This window comes from Triturus cristatus, chromosome 6, assembly GCF_964204655.1.
Source record: "Triturus cristatus chromosome 6, aTriCri1.1, whole genome shotgun sequence".
Taxonomy (NCBI): Eukaryota; Metazoa; Chordata; class Amphibia; order Caudata; family Salamandridae; genus Triturus; species Triturus cristatus.
The window spans coordinates 236,957,973-236,975,174 of NC_140589.1; positions in this window are offsets into that span (position 1 = coordinate 236,957,973).

Sequence of the window (17,202 nt, forward strand, 5' to 3'; positions counted from 1 at the left end):
GCTTCGCAGTTAGAGGATGCGCCGGGGGTATTCAATCAGTAACTAAACTACAGAGGAAGTGAGAAGTTACCACAAAGTGCCCTCTGCTGGTCAACGTGCAAAGTAAACGATGCTTTGGATAACTGCTAAATATTCGAAGTTAGTTGTGTCTTTGAGATGAAACAGTTTAGTTTACCAATCACTTGGGCGCACAGTTTTCAGAAATGTATTTAATTGGTCATTTGGATGCTAAATGAGAAAACGGACTCAAGTGTTGTCAGTGAATCGTGAGTAAAATGCATCCATGGGGTATAATTTCTAACACTATAATGTGTCACAGTGACCTCTTAATTATGGGGCTCTTTTGCTAAAAAGGTGAATTAATAAGCGTAGTCAGCAGTGGCGGTCCGTCCATTGGGGGCGTTGCCCCCCCCGCCCGCGCCTCGCGCCCGCAGCTTCCTCGGTGACGACGGTGAGGGAGAACTGTCAGTATGACGTTGGACCGCCCACCCCCTTCAGAGTCTGAAGGGGGTGGGCGGTCTGGCGTCATGTTGACTGACAGGCAGCCAGCAGCACACAAGTGCGCATGAGTGGGGACGGAGGGCGATTTTTGCACCGTGCCCAGTCATGTGCACTAGTGTTTCCCGAGTCTGGCGCATGCCCATTAGGAGAGCGAGGTTGAGCCAAGGCTCAAACCTCGGTCTCGTAATGGGTAGTAGGCGGGCGGAGCATAAGCCTGCTCTAAGCCAATCCTGGTGCTGCTCCAGCACCAAGATTGGCTGAGAGGGGTAAGATGGGCTGCGCCTGTTCCAGTGAGTGAGTGTGTAGGCGGCGGTGCCAGAAGTAACGGACCTGAGGCGAGGCAGCGCGGACCCGGACCTGCTCAGGACAGGTAGGATTTTTTTTTATTTTTTTAAAAACACCCCCGCGCGATGAACACCCCCCCCGTCTCCGTGTGTGGCGTCGTCTGATGCAATTTTGCACAGTATGGGTTTGGATGAAATGCATTGTGACGTGATAAAATAGCGTTCAGCCGCTATTTTATCACGTCACGTCGCATGATTATTCGGCTGATGGCTCTTGCCATCAGGAGACCGGTGGTTTGGTTGTTGACAAATATTGACCTTTTAATTCAATCCTGCAAGGACTGACCCATAACCGCATGCTAGATGGGGTGTTTTTCATCTCATTTAAACTCAGAGTTGCCTTTTACATTTAACCAGGGCAAGATACTTTGACGTGTGAACGAGGCGTGCGTTCTTGATATAAGCTCTAAATTGCACTGAGTGTATCCAATTTGAGGTATTGGTATAGAACTAGGGGGATAGAGTGAAGAGCGGTTGGCTGATGAAAGGCTTGATTTAGAATTTCTACGAACCTGCCGGTTAAATGTCAGTGGGCTGATTGATTGAAATCTAATTTATTCAAAAATCGCTGCAGTCGTAAAATCTCATAATTCCAGTGGCCCTAGCTGGCTGGCAGGCTATGAATGTAGACTGCGTGTCACAGAAGCTCTTACATCAACACCGCCAAACTCTCCCTCTCAACTCTACTTCAGGAGCAGAAAACTTGATAGCCATCTGGCAATTCGAAAAGCTCTGGAAATCTGTCTATACCTGAACTGCTAGCTGTGACAATTTAGTAAGGCGAGTGTGTCGGGTGGCATCCTAGCTCTCACACTGAAGCACTGTATATTATGGCTCTCATTTGTGGTCCTGTGCTCATACTACAGCAGCATGGTATGTCCTAGCTCTCAAACTGCAGCACTGTATATCGTGGCTCTTATATTGTAGTCCTGTGCTATATCCTCAATCTCTGGTGGCATGTGCTAGCTGAGCTCTCATACTGCAGCTCTGTATATTATGGCTCTAATATTGTGTTTCTATGTCTTGCACTCATACTATGGTGGCACGATTTGTCCGAGCTGTCATACTGCAGCACTGTATATTATGGCTCTCATATTATTTATAGCCCTGTGTCCTGTTACAGCGGCATGGTATGTCCGAGCTCTCACACTGAAGCACTGTATATTGTGGCTCTTATATCATAGTTCTGTGCCTTATGCTCAATCTCTTGTGGCACACTATGTCCTAGCTGAGCTCTCGTAATGCTGCTCTGTATATTATGGCTCTTATATGTTAGTCCTGTGTCTTGTGGCCATACTGCGGTGGCATGGTATGTCCGAGCTCTCATACTGCAGAACTGTATATTATGGCTTTCATATTGTGGTCCTGTGTCTTGTACTGATACTATTGTGGCACGATATGTCCTGGCTCTCATGCTGCAGGACTTAATGTTATGGTTCCCATATTGTGGTCCTGTGTCTTGTGCTCATACTACAGCGGTATGGTATGCCCTAGCTCTCATACTGCAGCACTGTATATCATGGCTCTTAGAGGGGGCAACATTGCCAAATATAGTCACATAAAGTGAAGAATTAAAAAATGGCTCATTTCTGCTCATTTTGAAACAGGTGGTACTGGAATTCCCATTTCAAATACATATACATCTATGTGTTTGTGATTTTGGTTTTTTAATTTGAAAATAGTTTGGAACTGGGCGTCTTACTTGTTTCCAGCGAACGGCTTTCTCCCCTGGAACTTGTGTGTATTTCTTTGTCATTGAAATTGCATTTTAATATAGTTGTTACTACCACCGACAAAGCAGTTTCCTTCACAAAGGCAAGCCTTTCTTTTTATCGCAGATTAGGCGTCTCTTGTTTCAAAAATATACAAACGCGTTTTTATGGGAACATCATCGGAATAAACAACTTTTAGTCTCTTTCATTTTAAGAGTTGTTCTTTATTCCGTTAAAGGCCAGATTTCATATTTTGTGGATTTCGGTTAAAATAAATATTTAATCGTTTATTTTATGCAGACAAGAAGGAAAGTGATCTGAAACGGGAATTACGTTACACAAGGGGGGAGTTGGGAGGAGTTTGTACCATTCGGCGACTCTAGAGGCTCTAGATGGAATCATGATTCAGATTTAGGGACACAGACACTCGTTGATCAAGAGCACGTTAGCAGTCACGCCAGCGATTTTGCTTTCAATATTCACATGAGGCAAGGTTGGATCAGGGTGTCAGCATATTTCCTCGCAGTCGCAGCATAAAGAGTTGATTTTTTGTGTGTTTTATGCTGAATATTTGTAGAATCGTGGAGTAAGTAGAATATTTGTAGAAGACGTGGGCTACTTCAGGACACCATTTGGTTGCGACTTGCGATGCATTACTGTGTTTGTTCAATACGTGTTGGGTTATGCAACACCATCAGGGTACAGTGTTAGTGCGGGGGAAGGAGGTTATGTTTGTCTGTAAGCTGTGAGACAGTTGGCGGAATTCTCAAAACATGGTGGATGTATGCACAAAAAACATTGGCAGATTCAGGATATTTTGAGACTCTAAAATGTCTTAAAAAAGAGTATGTTCAAATAACTTAACAAGGCTCAGGATTGTAATACTAAGTGACTGACTGTTCGTGATGTGAGCCTACTCCTGGCAGTAGTAACTACCTCCAGCGCGCCCTTGCACCTGCAGCGTGCTCTTGCACAGGAATGCTGTGTGTTGGCAAACTCCCTCAGTGCTGTTATTACGTAGCACATTAATATAAAAGAGCATCACTGCTGCAGGTTTATTAGTGGGAAAACACAGACTGTATCGGGCAAACGGTACGTAAATATATATTTTTAGATGAGAATCTAAGCCAAAAATACCATGTACGTTGAAGCTGGCAGATTACTGGATCACAGACCCGGTACGATGGACCAAAAGCATGGACCCGGGGTATTGGAGCTTTTGGCGGTAAAAACGGTGTACTATATTTGAATTTATTTAGTTTAGACTGCAACAACTTGTACTGAAACTCTTCCGACCTCCCTCTTCCTAATGTTAGCACCAGAAGCACATTCTTATTATCCTGCCATGTATGCGCTAGTCTACACAGCCCTGCGAGAGACTCTATTTCAAAAGTTCAGTTTTCATAAGGCATATATGGAATGAAGGGATCTCTGATGCAAACAGAGCACTTGCCCCTTTTCTGCTGTTAGCAAAATGATTGTAAGGATGTTTACAATGATTGACCCGCTGTCAAATCCAAGGTCACAGCTTTTGACCCGTAGGTTGGGCACAGATTCCTGGCATGATGTGAGTACATTAACTCTCCATCAGCACAAAACATTTTTGCTCCCTCTGTCTCTTTGTCATGTTCTTCATTATGTTGAGTCTCAAGATGTGCCTGTGTATGTCTGTATGTGTGTGTTATGGTATGTATGTGCGACTGTGTGTGTGTATTTGTGCTTTATTGTACGTGATTCATTTTTTTGTTTTTACAATGTGCTTAATGCATGTGTGGATGGTCTATGAATGTTCCTAGTTTTGTCTGAAAATGTAATGAAGAAACAGGATGGGGAACTCATTTTCTGGGGATGACTCTCTTTGTTAAGTGGGGAAACTGAGATTATAATGTTAATGCATTTTAGTTTCAGCAGGACTTCACCTAAGAACATACCCTCTGCAGTGGGCTCTATGTGTGTTTGCAGCTCTAATCTCTGTGCTTCTCAAATTTGCTTGAAAATGCACCCTTTACCCACTCGGTGCACTCCGACAGAAAGTTTACGCCCTACCACTTTCCAATGTCACCATCCGCCACCGGTAGTCAGCGTGCATGTGTGTGTGTTGCATAAGCCCAATTAGAAACAAGCATTGCCCGCGCGGCAGTAAAAGTAACGCCGCGTGGCCGCAAAAGTCATCGCGATCATTCTGAACGCGAAAGTGATCGTGATCCGGATGACGCGCTAAAGCAGCGGGGGGAGGGGCATGGTGCTGAAGGCTGGCGCAGGAAAGGCAGATGGCTGGGCGAGAAGGGAGGGGGGAATGCGAGGAGAAGCTGTGCGCGTGCACGCCATTGTGCACTGAAGCTTGTAGCCAGCACAAAAATGTGGGTAGCACTTTCTAAACCCACCTACTAAATGTCTCGCCAGACCAGCGCATGCGCTGGGTCAGGCGAGACCTAAAAATAAGCAATACAAAGGAAAGGCCTTGAAGACTGCCGAAAGCAGAGTTACAGAAAATATGTTAAAATCAGAAAATTTTCTAAGTTCCTAATGAGCAGCAAAATCAAGAAAGAAACAGACTGCATCGAAAGCTGGTGGTAGTGATGCAGCGGAGTTTACCAGCTATATACATACATACATACACACAACACTAATTTGGGCCCATATATATTCATACATTCAATGAGCTAGCAAATATCTGCTGGTCATCAATTTTGATTTACCTCAGAGAACCTTTAAACCAGTATTCTTATGATCCCTGTCACCTAATTAAATTTCCTTTGTCGAAAGATCTAGTAGTAGTTTAGAATAGGGAGGAAATGATAATACATTTAGCTTTTATTTTAAGAACCACAGACTCAGAAGGAGTTTTAAAAGTTTATCTGAATTAATACTTTGCGAGTCAAATCAGAATACATGTAGATACATCAAAATTCTCCATCAGGGAAAATAGTACAGTTAGCTTATAATTCAATTCACATTAATTAATTTCTTGTGATGACAGTACCTGAGGAGACAAAGAACAAAGAGCAAATACGAAGCATAACCCCACAGAACTATATATGTGTGAGGACCTAGACATCAGAGTATCAAAGATTCAGGACAGGTTCTGGTCCGGGAAGATGATCTCTTCTAGTTGCAACGCTAGCGTTGCACCCCTCTCTGGTACTACTCTCTCCAGCTCGTGCGGACCCCTTCCTAGATGTGCCTCCTCGGTTGTTCTGCGATTTTTCCCTAGTGTTGGATTCTTCTGGCAGATTGCAGCAAAATCGGGCAGCATCTCAGCATAGCATCGGCATCAATTAGGTCAAGTGTGTCTAACTAACTAGAACTTACCTCCGATATACCAATTCAAATGTATGATCCACCCCCAAATGTTTCAATTCTATGTACGCCCCTCAATTTGATTGGTCCAGGCAGTGGGGTGAGGACATCACACCATACTAAGTGCAATAACTTTCTTTAGTTCTATTGTCTAATTTCCGCCCCTTAATTTGAATACCCACAAGCTTTATTCCCACAAGCATTTCATATGTGGATCGATGAATCTGTAATACAATGTTTCGGCTTCTTCCTCGTAGGGTCAGAAGTTGATCTTCCCATGTCCTTGCTAGGCACATGGGTTGGCAGCCATTAATTGGTCTTAGAACAAGGTTGTAGGACGCATGCGTAGTTGTCACAAAGGATAAGGACATCGGTCACCCTCCAAGGCCCAAATACGAGCTATTGTTAGAATACGAAATTAAATAAATTCACTGTATACCACTTACTTCTACTCTAACCCCATTTACTTCATATATTCTTTGCATTAATGGCTTAGTAAAACTTGCATAGATTAGTTTCAGCACAGCATGTGTGTTAATGCGGGGTTTTCGAGCAGCCATGTTAAAAGATATTGCGCAGCAGCAAAGATTTCCTACCAAGCGACAAGAGAAGTCATACTACGTAGATGCAGTAGACGAATGCACAGAAGAGTTCCCGTGTTTTGGCAGCCATTTTAAGGACACTCAGGTTACTGGTTAGTAGAATACATAGAAAAGCTTCCCCTAGATACAATATTTAAAGTGTAATGCAAAATTAGTACTCACAAACATGTTGATTATAATGTTACTGTTTATTCGAGAGAATTGCATACAAGCAAGTTTCTTTTTACACAAACCTTGCTCCATCAGTGGATCTTTCTCATTTCTGGCTCCCAGTCTGAGGAATTCAATTTCAGAACATCTTTGTTGAGTTTCCTCAGAGTCAGCGTTTAAGACTCATTTCAAGACCCAGGACGCTCCGTCTGGAGCAGCTGTTGCTTTTTATCAGCCTGTTTCTTTCATTCCTTCATGCCTTGCAGCATCAAGGAAAGCTGATAGTCTCTGTCTCACCCCCAAACCGAGGGTTTTTATGCATAATTCTTGCCACCTCAGTTTAGACCCAGCCATATGCAAATGAGGCTTGACCCTGCTCCAATGTGAACGGTCCAGACTGAACTGCTGTCGTGTACCCCACAAGTTTTACCTGTTACTTGCAGAGAGATCTCGCAGAGACGACATGAGCGATCGTCCCTTTCCCATCTTACCCCAATCGAGACTTGTAAATGAACTAGGATGAAGATGGGAGTGGGGAAGGAAGCAAAGGATGGCGGGGATCATGTCCAGAAGACCAGCAGAGGACCTCGACGGGAACCAAGTATATCCCTGACCTCGTACTCAATGTGATCATCCCTAAGAATCGGGGAAGGAGGAGTAGACACAGTGCACTCAGGGTGAATGGCACGTAGAAGGGATACATGGAAGACAGGGTGTATTTTCATTTGAGGAGGCAATGAGAGCTTCATGGACACACGGTTGATCACCATCTCAATGACATAAGGTCCCACAAAACGGGGCGACAGTTTCTTAGGGCCGTGCACGTTGAGGTTTCGAATGGAGAGCCATACCCTGTCTCCTTTCTTGTAGGCGGGTTCCATCTTTCGCGAGTCGTCCGTGTACTGTTTATAGGTCTCTTTGGCCTTGGCCAACTCGAATCGGGCCTGTTGCCAGAGAGCGCAGAGCCTGGCATGGTATGCCTGAACCGTGGGCAAGGGACTGTTCTGCGGCTCTTCCCATGGTATTGTCCGAGGATGCTTGCCCTGGAGGCAGTAGAAGGGAGACATGCCAATGGCGGAGTGCTTGTTGTTGTAGAATGCATACTCCACCATCCATAGTACTTCTGCTCATTCCTTTTCTACTGCCAACAGCAAGCAGTGGAGGTACTGCTCCATGGTGTGGTTAGTCCTCTCGGCTTGACCGTATGTCTCGGGGTGGTACGCGGATGACAAGCGAACGTCCATGTCCATTGCAGTACACCCCTCGTTCCAAAAATGGGACACGAACTGTGAACCCCGGTCTATTATCACCACAGACTGTATGCCATGCAGTCTAACCGCGTTCTGCAGAAAAACCACTGCCAGCTCGGCTGCCGAGGGCAACTTCTTCAGAGGTACGAAATGAGCCATCTTCGTGAGGTGGTCTACAATGGTAAGGACAGTGGTGTAACCAGATTCGGTGGCTGGCAGTTCCACGATGAAATCCATGGAGATGGTGTGCCAGGGGTAAGGAGGAACAGGAATGGGTTGCAGCAGCCCAACGGAGGATCCTGACATGTTCTTTCCCCGGGCACACACAGCACAACAAGCTATATAGGCCCTGGTATCCACTTCCAATGTAGGCCGCCAGAAACGCCTCTGCAATAGTTCCACGGTTTTGTGGTAGCCCGGATGGTTGGACAGAACATGGTCGTGACACATGTACAGGGCTTGCTGTTGGCGGGCTACCAGTGGAAGGTAGTACCTGTCTTCTTTGTATAAGAATCCGTTCTGTGTGGTTACACCCTCGTGGTTTCCTGCCAAGGAAGACGGATCAGCCTGCTTTACGTCGTCCTGTAGCTGGGAAAGGAAATCAAAAGAAAGAACAACACCCTGGAAACATTGTTCGGGAATGATAGGCACCGGCTCAGCGGCGTACACTGTTTCGTCGGTGTCCTCAAGACAGGACAGTGCATCGGCCTTGGTGTTCTCCTTACCGGGTCGGTACATGATGTGGAAATCGTATTCATTAAAAAACAGAGTCCATCGTAGTTGCCTGGATGTGAGGGCATGGGCTGAGTGAAGGAAATGCATGTTCCTGTGATCCGTGTAGAAGTCACGGGATGTTTGGCGTCTTTCAGGTAATGGCGCCACTCTTCGAACGCTGTCCTGATGGCCAGGAGTTCTCGGTCTGATATGGTATAATTGCGTTCGGCTGGTTGAAGCTTTCTGGAATAGAACGCCACGGGCTGCAAGAGGCCCGTCCCAGTCTCTCTTTGCGACAACACCCCCCCCCCAGAGCATCTTGCGAGGCGTCGGCCTCCACAATAAATGGCTGTTCAGAGTAGGGATGCCTCAGAACTGGAGCTGTGGTGAACCTTCTTTTCAGTTCCTGAAAGGCGTGTTTGGCTTCTGAATCTCAGCAGTATTGGACTCCTTTGCGTAGTAGTCGAGTGATGGGAGTGACAATCCTGGAAAAGCCTGTAATGAAGCGGCGGTAGTAGTTGGCGAATCCTAAAAACCTCTGGATGTGCTTCATGGTGGTCGGAGACGGCCATTGCAAGATAGCTTCCACCTTCTTGTTGTCCATTTGGATTCCAGCAGGAGTGATGATATGTCCCAGGAACTCGACAGCAGTGGTGTGGAAGACGCTTTTCTCCAGTTTGACGTACAAACCATGTCGTCCTAGTCGTTGGAGGACGGTGCGCACGTGTTGGATGTGGTCTGTGAATATATCAGTATATCATCGATATACACTATACAGAAGATATCGATGTAGTCTCTCAACACCTCGTCGATGAAGTACTGGAACGCCGCGGGTGCGTTGCACAGTCCGAAAGGCATGGCCTGGTACTCGAAGAGGCCGAATCTGGTCCGGAATGCTGTCTTCCATTTGTCACCCTTCCGGACTCTGATGAGATGATACACCCCCCGCAGGTCGAGCTTGGTGTAAATGAAGGCGTTTTTTACCTGGTCCAACAGGAGAGATCAAAGGCAACGGGTACCTGTTTTTGATGGTGATGGCATTCATAGCCCTGAAGTCTATACATGCCCTGAGATCCCCCTCCTTCTTGGCCACGAAGAAAAGAGGAGAGGACACTGGGGACCTAGAATTGCGTATGAACCCATTACGTAGGTATTCATCCAGGTAGGAGCGGAGATGCTCGTTTTCCTTTTCTGTGAGGGAATATATTCGGCTACAAGGAAGCGTGGAAACAGGAATCAGATCTATCCTGCAGTCAAACGAGCGGTGAGGAGGAAGAGTGTTGTCTCCCTTTTTGTCAAACACTGCAGCCAGGTCTAGGTATGCTTCTGGTACGTTTTCCTGTGTTGTCATTCCCATTTCCGTCAGGGGTAGAGCGTGGGCCTGTATGACACGAACACAGGAGTCGTCGTTCTGTGTAAAACAGGAGGTACTGCAATGGGCTGAATCTAAGAATAGGAGTCCAGCCGCCCAATCAATCCGTGGATTGTGGCTCACCAGCCACGGACATCCTAATATCATCCGGAACTGGGATGCATCGATGACATCAAAGGCAATGATTTCTGTGTGTTTGTTTTCGAATTACATAACCATGTCCTCTGTTTGGTACTGGATGAGACCGGAGGTGAGGTCCGTACCATCCACTGCCTTAACTGTCTCTGGTTTTGCTTTAGGTACCGTGGCCATACCCAGGTCCTTCTCATACTGGGTGTCGATGAAATTGCCGGTCGCTCCTGAATCGAGAAGGGCGGTTACCTGCCATACCTGGCTCGTAGGGTCACCCCAACACCCAGGTGATGGTTGCCACCGAAAAAGGCAGCGATCGCTGTCTTGCTGAACAAAGAACAAGCCTCCCAAACATCTATCTCCAAGAAGCTGTCTCTGTCTACTGGGGCGAGGAGCTGGGATGACCCCTCCCGTAGGAATTCCTCCTCAGTCTTCACAGAAAGCCTGAACTCTTCTCAGCGTTGCTGAATGATCTCACTGCAAGCCTCCCAAACATCTATCTCAAAGACGCAAGCACTTCACCATCCTCCTCCTGCACCAGATTTTTTCGTGCCACCCACTCTCAGAACAACTCTTTACATGTCTGAGAGGAAAAACAGCTTTAACCTCTCCTGACCTCCAGCAAGACTTCACATTCTTTAATCTGAAAATGCTCCACCATTCTGTCTAACTAATTCAAGCAAATTCTTAACTGTCATTAGTCTACCACCTCATGAAAAAAAACTGAACCTTTCTTGACACTCAGGGGCAAGTGGTATCAAAAAGAAAAAAGCATTGGCAATATCAAAAGTCACATACCAAGTCCCATGACTTATGTAACAATATCTGGGACAGCATCAGTCAAAGAAGGTATATGTTTGTTCAGTTCACAGTAATCAACTGTCATGCGCCAAGAATGATCAAATTTGCACACAGGCTACACAAAGTCATTTCAAGCATTCGTGATTGGGGTCACCACCTCTGCATCTGTCAAGCCCTGTATGATCTCACTGATCCCTTCACGCCCATCTGGCATTCTGTACTGTTTCAAATGAATTTCCTTTGTAACATGGGGCACATTCACTGGGGAATCTTGTGTTTCAAACGCCACATCTGGACCTTCTATTAAATCCTGTGCAAACTGTTTTTATGTCTGTACATGCCACTTAATAAACATTGCTTCCTCCCATAGGCAAATCACAGTTTCTCTAACTCTGTTCTGTCCAGTATCTTTTAGTGTGCGCAAAAGCACAGCATTTGTCCAGAATCTGAATTTAAAAGTGACCTCTTCTTACCCTGCACTTCCCTGTAACTAAAAAGGGCACATTGCTCTTGAATTAACTCACAAAATACATTTTCATATTTCTGAATTTAAACACATATCAGAATTATTGTACACAATCTGCTGTTGTTCACATTCAAAATCATATTGTTCCATTTCTCTTTTGAAGCAAAATGTATCATTCACTGTCATGTCTAATCTATGTCCGCAACCGGTGATCGTTATATCTAAAACACTTGTCTGTTTGTCTCACTGCACATTCCTTTCTGGCTGAAAAACCTCTTCGGAAGAATTAATTAAAACTGTCTGAGTAGCTTGTAGTCTGACTGAGTTCTCTATCACATTTTTCACGTTTAAATCATACACGTTTAATTCTGTCTTCAAAGATATATTTTCAAACTGGGCATCAACTAATTGTTTCTTCAGCTCACTGTGTTCTTTTTGCAAATGCTCAAATGGTTGATGCATATCAAACACATTCAGAATAACACCGCTGTTTCTGTCTAAAATATCATTAATCTCCTGCTGAACACATTTTATATGCATTTCTTAATAAACACTTGAAAGGGATCCAGCCCTTTCTGCCTAATGTAGCAAGCTATTTATAAGCACTTTTTACAAAACACACCTAAACACACAAACCAATTCTCACTCAACCTAGCAATATTAGCTCACTTCACGAGCCAGCACACCATATGGGCTACCCCTATTCAAATAAATCATTTGATATCTAAGAGTCTGCTTTTAATTTCAAGAAAACATATTTCTTCCCCTTTTAAATCAACGTTCACATCCTGCAACCGACTATGCCAAAATGTAATGAAAGGTCTCAGATCTCCCCTGGACCAAGGTATGTACCGTCACTTTCCCAGGGAGAGAATATCAGTTCCAAACTTATGGAATATAACATATACCAGCACTTCCTAAGGTGGGCATACTTTCAACACTCCCCCAAAGGCAAGGCAAGGAAACAATACCACATGTCTCCTCTAGACCAAGGTAACGCACACAACACTTCTCTAGAGCGAGATATACTTTGCACATCACTTGCCAGGAGTAGAACAACTTCCTATAACACAATTACCTGCTAGAAGGGAATTCACCCATCCTTCTACAACAGAATACTTGGCCCAGAAGAGTCCACACCTCCTGCTACAAGGAAAAGACGAATTGGAATATCTGGGATATATTTATTAGTAAATAGCACCACACGGTAAGCCAAATGTACCTATCATAGCAGACTCTAACATATCAATAGTATGATTGAAATACACAATCAAAGCAAATATATATGTAGAAATATATATGTATGGATATAAGAATCAGAAAATAAGAAGGAAAGGAAAGAATTCAGAAAAGAATCAAGAGACAGTTAGTAGCAGAGACACCTCACCGACTGCTTCATCATTTCACCCCACTTCGCTCAAGGGGAGTCCATTGCTTAAACCGGGTGAAAGCTCAGAGGTGACACCAGCCCCCACTCTTCCGTGACAACACGTCTGCTACACGGCGTGAACTTCCACCAGGCCAGCGTAGGCTCCCCTTTTTAATACAAAGCAAAACATGCCCTCCACACCTCTGCAGCTTCGTGCAGACACAGACAATAGCTTCAGTCATGAAAATGGAGTTAGTTAAGCCATGCACACAACGGCCCAAAGCAAGATGGAATCAGAAAAGCAAGGATGACATGAAACCATGTCAAAGGCAATAGTCAGCACTGCCATAAACCAAGGTAAAGTCAGAAATCAGAATGACATGAAGCCATGTCAAAGGCACTAGTTCAACACATAATTCACATAACCCAAATAACACTATAGACTTTATCACTCAGTATTCAACATTGAGCACATGTGTGCACCACCAACCACAACACTGCACCTCAACATCCCATACCTTCTATTCTTGGCAAGACTATTCTACTAAAAGACAGCAAGATTACAGGACAGAAGAGAAGCAGGCATATGCAAACCCATCCTACATTAAGACTAGGGTAACATAACACAATTAAAATCAGTTCAATGGTGGTGGTTGAGGGTCATCTTAGGGTGTCAGACCACAAAAGTGGCTCATTCACTACATTGGTGCGTCCACATCCTGTGATTCTGGGCAAATCACATAATTTCCCCATGCCTAACCCCAAAAAAGATTTGAATGTGTCCTTGTGTAACGTAACTGGTGCTCATATAAAGCGCTCCAATACCTTCGTGTCGAGTTCGTGCTATATAAATCTGCAACAAAAAAAAAAAGAGAGAGAGAGAGAGGCCTCTGGGATGACAGAGATGAGGACTACGAAGCCTCAAGGAGTTCGGATGAAGGGATGCTTGAGGGCCAGGCGAGGAGCTTGTGTGGCTGTGTTCTTTTTGAAACCAGAACAACAGCTACCAGAACTCAAAGAAAAAAGACATGGCATGAGACACCCATACATCCACCTTCCACAGCCCCCGCGCACACTGCCCCCTTCCCTTTCACCTTCATAATATGTGCTCGTTTCCTCCAGCTTCCAGTTGTCATCTGCCAGCTCTTGAACTGCTACAAACTGTGTGCCACACCTCTGACCACTTCCAGGGTCTCGCCCTCTTCCAGGGGACACACCTTATATCTAGCACACTTAATATCTGTCTCACTTTAGCCTGGCACACTTTATGTCTGCTGCACTTTCTGCCTGGCACACGTTATGTCTGGTGCACTTTAAGCCTGGTGAACTAAATGTTGCCTGCTACACATTTGTCTGTCTGCGCACTTTAAGCCTGCCACACTACATTCTGCATGGCATGCATTATCTCTCTTTAAGCTTGGCACACTTTCTACTTGTCACACATTCTGTCTGGTGCACTTTAAGCCTCAAACACCTTCTGCCTCGTACACATTATGTCTGGTGAGCACACTTTAAACCTGCCACACTACATTCTGCATGGCATGCATTATCTCTCTTTAAGCCTGGCACACTTTCTGCCTGCAAAAAGAACATATAATGGATGGAATACTGAACAATGTCAAACACTCACTCCCAGTATGAAGAGGTCAGGAAGGGAGCTGAGCTTAACCATCTCTCAACATTTTGTTCTCCGCTGGAAGAGACAATAGGTTATATGAACTTAAACTCAAAGTCTGCCTCATCCAAAGAACTCAGGAGTAATTAGTGAGTAAGCAGAATCTACTGATAAGTTGATATTGCAAATTTTTCAGTTATATCATTGTGTTCTCCTCTGCACATAGTTCACTACATGTCAGTTCCGCAGCTAAAAGTTTATTGAAGTCTTGAAAACACCTACCAATTCTTGGACAGCACTCCTAAGAGTTGACTTTGATGTAAATAAACGTGACCTATATGGAGTATCATGAATTTATCCTGCCTTCAGCAGTCTTTGTCAAGAGTTGGAATGGCTGGTGGATGAGACTAGTTTGGCTCTTCATCTGTGGAAATGTGCCTAAAAGTGGGCACACTGGTGCAGGGTCACCCTCTTGTCCACAGGTCCAAAGACCAACAAAATAGAGATCGGCACTGGAGTTGGAATAAATAACAAGTTTATTAATCACTCATGAGTGGGACCACGTCCACACAACACTCTCAAGTGCTGCAGAAGGTAGTACACTGAATTCACAAACCATCGTCCCTTTTATACCGGTTTTCTGCAATCTAAGCATGTGGACAGAAATGGGAAGAACACGTTTTAGAAATAGCTATCAGCAAACAAGGGCAGAAGAATAACCACTTGGTCAGCAAAGTGGGAGGGGTAGCAGAAATGCTTATGGCAGCAGTAAATGGTCGACAGTTAACATCTGAGACCAGGTGCACTGGCAGCTAAAAACCCTCAGTACGTACATTGCTTTAGCTGAGTCAGGAAGTTAACTAAAATAGATAACACAAGCAGAGTGAAAAAGACGAGCAGCAGAGGAGGGAGAATTACGAAGGAAACTAAATGGACACCGTAGCCAAAATGGCTGTCGCTTATGCTAAGTAAAATATTACACGTTTCCACACATCAGTCCGCTTTATATCTGTTTGTCTATTTCACCCAAGGGGCGGCAAGGCTCCCATCAAGGAGTCATTTCCCAGCTACTGAAAAGAAATATATATCTGGATATGTGAGAGTTTCCTTTCAGGAATATCATTATGTATTCCTTCGTGATGACGGGGGCACAGTTGTGATTTCTGATCAGACCATCGCTAAGTAATATTTGTATAAGATTTACCTTATGCCTATGTGACTGTGGAAAAAGTACTCCACTACCACAAATTTCTCCACCCACAACGATTCTGCACCCAAGGTAGTATGAGGAAGAGGTGCTATGCCTCACCGATCCGAGTGCATACATGGGCGCAAGAACAACCCAGGGAGAAATACGGCCCCCTTCCACGAGGATAGGATTAAAGCTGGGCTTCCGTAAAGCTGCAGAAACTTTAAACATGCCTATTTCAAAGTGGAATACTCTTCTAAAACAGGTTCCATTGATTTAAGGCTGAAAAAGAATGATTACAAGTCAAATAAAGTGCCGCAATAATGCAGCAAAATATTAATTTTTGTGCTCCAAAATGTGCACATTTATGCTACAATTTCGTGGAGGGTCTGAATAGAGATCTCCAGGAGTAGGTTTTCCTGCCTTCAGTGTGGTTGGTATGCATTGTTTGCAGCAGTGCACTTTTTTTGCATTTATTCAGGTCAGGCAGTGACAAGGGATGGCAGGGTGTTTGTCACCAGTAAATATGGCTGGTCTTTAGTGAGCTCTGGGGCACAACTGAGGAAAACATCTTGCCATCAACAAGAAAACTGATATACCAAATGAGGGTGCCAGGTGAATCACAGAAACCTTTCCGTTGAGGTGTACAAAAGGTTGGCATGCTGTCTACTCTCTTAGCGACCAATGACCCCCTGATGCCTGCAACCAGCAGAGCGAATGCAATTGAGGAAGGAGGGTAGATGTGATGGGCGTGCTTCTGGAGACAGGAACATGGTTTGGGGCCTATGGTCACAGCTGAGGTCCAGTGATCACAAATTTGTCTGCAGACACCAGGGAAGGCACTGCTGAGAGTGATACATTTGAGTGTCTTACTATATTCTTTTCCAGGGGATTGTTGAAACTTTGAAAAAGTGTAGTACATTTTGCTCTTTAAGATATATGGTTTGTAAAAATCTTTTTAAATTGTATATTTTTATTGTATGGTTGAAAACAATTTTTATTAAATATTGTTATAAGTGCCTTGACATCCGGGGCCGCTGTGTTACCTGAATGAGTAGTTGGTAATGGTACAGAATTGGTGTGGAAATCTGTTTATGTACCCATGATTGAAAGTATCTTAAAAGGGAAAACTGATATTTGACCTTTGAGCACTGCTGAGAGTGAACAGAAGGCCGAGTTTGGGCTGCTTACTGGAGTGGACTGGTCTGTACCTCTGTTGTTATGCTGCCTGGTAGTTGCCATGCATGGTGTAGAGGTCCCAGCCCAGCTTTTGCCATCTGTGATTATACCGCCTGACGGTTGCCAGCAAAGGTTCCTCTCAAACAGCAGGCAGGACTTGAGACAGGACTGAGAAAGCGATGTTAACTAGGGTCTTAAAAGCTCTCAATGGTGGCAGAAGTGTGCACGTCCCTACTAACAGCAGAGTAGAGTCATTCAAGGGGTAAGCCTGAGAAACTATGAAAATTTAAAGGCCAGATGAACTGTTAAGAACACAGGACTGAATGTACAAAAACATGTTAACACCAGCATAAGTTTTTCTACTTCAAAAGAGAGTTCTGGTAGCAGTATTCCAGCAAAGCTAAGAGAGCGCAACAGTAAAATAAAACTGAAACACCTTAAGTGTGTAGGGCAAGGGTACCATTCTTTGGAAAAACTGCACTTTTTTAGGTCTCGCCTAGCGATGC